Here is a 6,077-nt window from a genome sequence, read left to right as displayed (position 1 = left end):
ATCTTGTCTCCTGGACCTTGGAGGACTTTTGGTGTGGATGATGTTCAGGTTAGATATTCCTTTAAATTATTCCACTGAACTACCATTTGATTGTCATCCCTTTATTGAAAATTGTACCTTGTTCACACCACAGGGCCTACCAAAGCAAGGTTTCTCAAACAACTGTGGGGTGTTTGTTTTGATGGTAAGATATTATTATTTATGTGCTTGCAGCATGCAAAGCACACTTGTTATTGCTCATACTTTTTCTTGTCCATTATTCTTAACACTTTTTGGGACCTATTTCCTACAGTTTTTACACTACATACATCAAACTCCTACAGAGCTGGACGCTGATGTGACATGCTGTGACTTCTTAGGGGGGAAGGTCTTCTACATCCTGAAATATATTCCTGGGGGGAGTAATATTATTATTTACTGTTATCATAACTATTAAACTTAACCTACTCTTTCTTAACTTACAGTACGCTCTGTACATTGCAATGGAAGCACAGTGTGATTTCACTGAGGTATGTATAAATTATGAAATTCTCATCACTAATGGATATAATGTTTTTTGGGAGACCCATCCGATTGTGTGATTTTCCTTTTCAAAGGAAAACATGCAGCAAATTAGGCGATGGTGGTGCCTAGTTCTCCTGCAGAACTTTCCCATGCCGTAAGTCTTGAACATTTTAAACATGTTCTATGTGGAGGCTGACAACAAGAAAATTACTGTCTTTGCCTCTTGAGGAGCAGGGTTGAAGCCATTTTTGAGGAGTGTTCAAACCGTGTTTTTGTCTGCTGTGTTAATTGTTTCAATTGTTAATTGTGTTATGTTGTTTAGTAAAGATGATGTAGAAGTCACCCGAGTCTCTGATCTCTTTACTGGAGCTGGTCTAACTTAATGTACAAAGCACATTCAGCTTGTCAGTATATTTATATGGTATAGACTGTCTCCATTCTCATGAGGGATGTAAATAGCATTATAAATCAGGATAGGTAGTAACTGTATTTATATGCTCAATGAAATAATATCATTACAAAGTTACATTTATCAACACAATTTTAACAGTACATGACATACATAACAAGTCTGTTGTTCACTGCAACAATATCAGTAGCTTGTCTCAAATATAGCATGAAGCAAAAAGTGTTACAACACATGTGCTGGTACCACTTGATATAATATTTCTTATGATCTTCAAAAAGGAAATAAGTTTGTATTCAACGTGTGCCTAGATCAAACGTGTGTCTTTGTATTCAGTGTGTGACTGTCAAACCTCAGATAAAAAAATAAAAACGGTGGGCAAGGTCAAACATTTGACTCCTCCCACATTGAGCCCCGCCCCAAATTGCACACTGCAGTCAGGGGTATTTGAAATAGCCCCGTACTGTGCTGCCGACCATCACGTCGTACAGCGCCATATTTTCCGTTCCACCCTAATGGAAACCCAGAGCGTTTCTCGTTTTTCTTGGAATAGAAACACCATAATATTAATCAAATTATTTAAGCAAGTACCAATCAAAAGTTTGGATACACCTAATCATTCCAGGATTTTTCTTTATTTTACTATTTTCTACATTATAGAAACGTAGTGAAGATATCCCAACTATTAAATAACAGATATGGAATCAGTTAAGAACAAATTCTTATTTACAAGGACAGCCTACTTCTTCCTCCTGGTCGGGGAATTGAACCCCGGTCTTCCGCATTCCCAGGTTTACTACAGTATGTATTGTAGGCTGTTTACTTGTCAGACTGCACAGTTGCCTAATAAACAAATACAGGTGGCTTATATCTTCAAAATACTTTAAATGCTTTATTATCCAAATGTAAAAGCATATACTGTACAGTACTGTATTTCTTCATCAGCATCTTTATGCTTTCGTTAATAAATGAATGATACAAATACTCTTTCAAAATGCAGATGTTGATTTAGTTATGGATCCATAATGAATTACTATCGGAATAAATATCACTGAATTAGAGAAATATTGGAACAAAGTTGTTTAATGAAGGCAAATAAATTGTTGCTTACTGGAAAATACTCTTTCAAACACACATGGTCACGTTGTACAGCGTCATTATGGCTATAAGCAGGGCTATATTTTTGCCTTTATTCAGATTACAATCGCTCACTGTCGTTTTTTTGAAAACGAAATAATCTTCAAAATATCGTTGTATGTAGCCTTCCCACTGTGGACGTCTATTTCAGCACCGTTTCGCACTGCTCTGACAAGCATGGAGAAACGAAAATGTTCAATTATATTCCATGATATTCTTAAGATATATGTGTTGACTGAATGATGTGATGTCTGCAAGTGATGCCTGCTAAATAATCAAGTTAGGTTTCTCCAGAAAAAAATATTCTAAATAACAGGCTTTATTAACAAATTTGTGAGAATGTCTCACCCCATGTTCAAGAATTGCCTTTTTCTCAGCTCATTCTAGGTTAAGTGAAAACGAAATCTCCATAATATCGTAACTTTTTCAACAAAGCGATTATTATTATTAATTAATTCATAATTATATAAAAGCCTCTTAGATATTCTCACAGATCCTATCGGAAAATGCCGCTTCGATATTCATTTAGAATTGTCACGTTCTGACCTTAGTTCCTTTTTTTATGTCTTTGTTTTGGTTTGGTCAGGGCGTGAGTTGGGGTGGGCATTCGATGTTTTTCTATGTTTGTATTTCTGTGTTTGGCCTGGTATGGTTCTCACTCAGAGGCAGCTGTCGATCGTGGTCTCTGATTGAGAATCATACCTAGGTAGCCTGTTTTCCCACTATGGGTTGTGGGTAGTTGTTTTCTGTGTCTGTGTTTTACAATACAGAACTGTTTCAGTCTCGTTCATTTCTCTTTTTGTTTTGTCATTCAGTGTTCAGTTGCATTTCATTAAAATGGACACTTACCACGCTGCACATTGGTCCGATCTTTCTTACTCGTCATCAGACGAGGACGAGTACCGTTACAAGAATCCTCCAATCCTCTAAATGTAATTATTGGCTGAGAGTCACGTCATTGAAAAAAAATATGAGGTACAGTGCAATATTTTCCATTCCATCCTAACGGAAAACCTGATGTTTTCGTTTTTCTCGGAATAGAAACACCATAATATTAATCAAATTAATTAAGACAAATTTCTTAAAATCAATCACATGTACTATGTTATTACAAAAAATGTTTTAAATTCTCTAGTAATGCCAATAAGGGAGACTATCAAATGCTTCTAAAAGTTACTCTCTGGTGGTCAAACTACCACTAACTTGCATTAACGTAAAAAATGGCTGACAATTAAATAACGTACCATAGAATGCTGCAGCAGCCCGCAAGGTGTGCTGCAGTATGACGCAACTTTTAAAGGAAGAACCACTGTACATCACAAAAAACATGTTTTTTATCATCACGTGTAATGAATAATGACTACAATAGTATAGTTTTTCCTAAACAAATGTGCATGTGACATTAACACTTGAAACAAACCCTTATCGCTGTCCCTGGCCGCCATGCATTTCAATGAGAATGCCGACCGCAGCCAGGCAACCACCGCAGCAGGAATGCTTCGATTCAATATCAGCATTCCCAAGGCAAAGAAGGGGGATATGCTGTGACGCCTGTGAAGGCAGATCATAGTTTTTCATTCCAAATCTGCATCAATTTAGCATTTCAGGCACACAATAATTCCAAATACTAGCATTGAAAGTTGTCCTAAAAAGTACACAACTATATATTGCATATTTCTAAATGAGTACTTCTAAAACATCAGAAAACACATTGCAGAATACGTGGCTCACTACATCATTGAATTGATAGCATCAAAACTCAGTAAAGTATAGTAAAGAAAATCTAATTCACTACCTATAACATTTCCCTTTTAAAATACATTACAGGCAACGTAGACAGACTCTTGGATCTCCTCTTCAACAAGGTCACCCTTGATCCAGCACCATATGTGGCGAAGCTGTGCGAGCTGTCCATCCCAGGACCCGTCTACCCAGTGTGAGAGGCCTGACAAGGCTGGATTTGTTTCCCGTTTGAAGCATGCTCAATCACCGTAGTTGGGGATTTTTGGAAACGCAACCAAGTCATTCATTTTTAAGTGATAATAAAAAATGTAAATACATTGTATTATTTTTTCTAGCATTGGGACGGGAGATGAGTTTTACAAATTGTACAAATGGGTCCTGCACACAGTAGGGGTCCAGGGTCCTACATTAGGCTTCTGGCTCTAATAATAATTGATGACACCATTATTTTGATGACTATTTAGAATATGCTGGCCTATTGTATATGATCAAATAAATGTAATTTATAATACTAATGCAGAGGCACCAAGTCATTGTCCAGTACATTTTTTGTATGCTGTTTTCACCCTCAGCTTCAAAGCTTACTCAGGCTTTACTAATTTCTTGTGAAGAAGTGCATCAACTGTATTCTGTAATTAGTTACAAAACAATTCAAAGGCAATTATGTATTGCTGCTGTTTGTCAGATACCCAACAGTCCATGAACAACTCTGTTAACCCATTAGGCCATTTGAGAGAAAATGGGTTGAGACATAAGCTCTGTTGGAATACTCATACTAACTGCACTAACCATACTATTTGTGACATAACTTGTGTATGTAGTATGCTTATTGGTCATAGTATGGATATAGTTAGTATACCAAAAGTTCCCGGATATCGTACTGAATTCGGCAAAATACGAAGTATACAAGCAGTGGACACTTTTCCCATGCTTTTAGGGCCCATAATGCAGTTGTTCAGAAAATGGGCGTGGCTTCAGAACGTTTTCAGATTTGAAGAAAATGGGGGAAAATATACAGCCGAAGTCCAACGAGAGTGGATACAACTTCCTTGTATATATTATATATTAGCCATCTAACTAACTAGCAAACATTTATTGACTTTAGTATATTAACTATATGCTAACTACCCAACGTTTATTGACTTGATTATTCATGTCATTCTTAGCTAAGTGGTGTAGTCGTTTTGCGTTCTCAATGGACATTGTTAATTCTGGATATCTACTCCGGGTTCATTCCTAAATTCACTCTGGCTATCTACTCCGATTTCAGAGCACTCTCATCTGAGTGTGCCAAAGGGCAGAATAACTGATGAACACCTGTTGAACATGGCTGGTGTCAGTAAACGTCTGCAAAAAATAATAATAATTAAACTGTTGCTAGCAGCACAGTTACAGTCACCAACACTCTGGATAACATGAAAACAGCCTAACCAGCTCTGCTAGGCTGAGGAAAATGGTCAGAGTGAGGTGTTCTTTCATTTGTGTCTGGAAGTAGCTAGCCAACGTTAGCCAGGGTGCTTGACTGCCATTGTGAGGTCAGAATGCTCGGATCAACTCTACTCCTCGGCCAGAGCGTCCAGTGTGCGCTTTGAACAATCCGGATTTACTAACGCCTGAAATTGTAAAATGTCTGGCTAGTCATTTTTTATGCTAACAAGCTAGCAAGAGGTTGCATAGCAACAGCATCAACTTCCGGTAGACAGGTGAAGCGCTAGTACGCTCAACTGAAACGATACCGTTAAGTTTACAATATACTAAAATGAACTAATAGTATTTGGTATGTAGTATACAGTATGTTAGTATGGGTATTCAGACACATATATACTATTTAGCCTTGGAAGTCAAGTAATCAATAATGTGGCCCATTGTTTACCTAGTTACCTGGCAATGACCACAAGGATTTCAAAGAGCTGTCAGTCAAGGTAAGCTCATGAATATAAGTGCCCTGCCCACTCAACCTGTTCTTTCAGGCTTCCTGATTGATGGAGATGAGATAAAAGGTACAATTATGAGCATTTTAATTGCGTAAAAAGATTATAGGTGATGTTCTGGTCACTAAAAGGCTGTTTTTACTTGGGAAAAAGAATGAGTCTGCGGGGCCTATAAGAAAGATAGTGGAAACTCCCTCTACTGGCCCATGTTGGACACCAATCCAATGCTTTCACACGTGGGAAGGAATGAACAAGTGCACACTTTGGAGAAAAATGTATTATTGTGGTGCAGATGGAGCATACTAACCAGCTTCCCCTTCACCCGCTTCAAATGACTGTCAATCAGATAATATTCT

Source organism: Salvelinus fontinalis, chromosome 31 (genome assembly GCF_029448725.1).
Source record: "Salvelinus fontinalis isolate EN_2023a chromosome 31, ASM2944872v1, whole genome shotgun sequence".
Lineage (NCBI taxonomy): Eukaryota > Metazoa > Chordata > Actinopteri > Salmoniformes > Salmonidae > Salvelinus > Salvelinus fontinalis.
Note: the sequence above shows the minus strand (reverse complement) of the source record.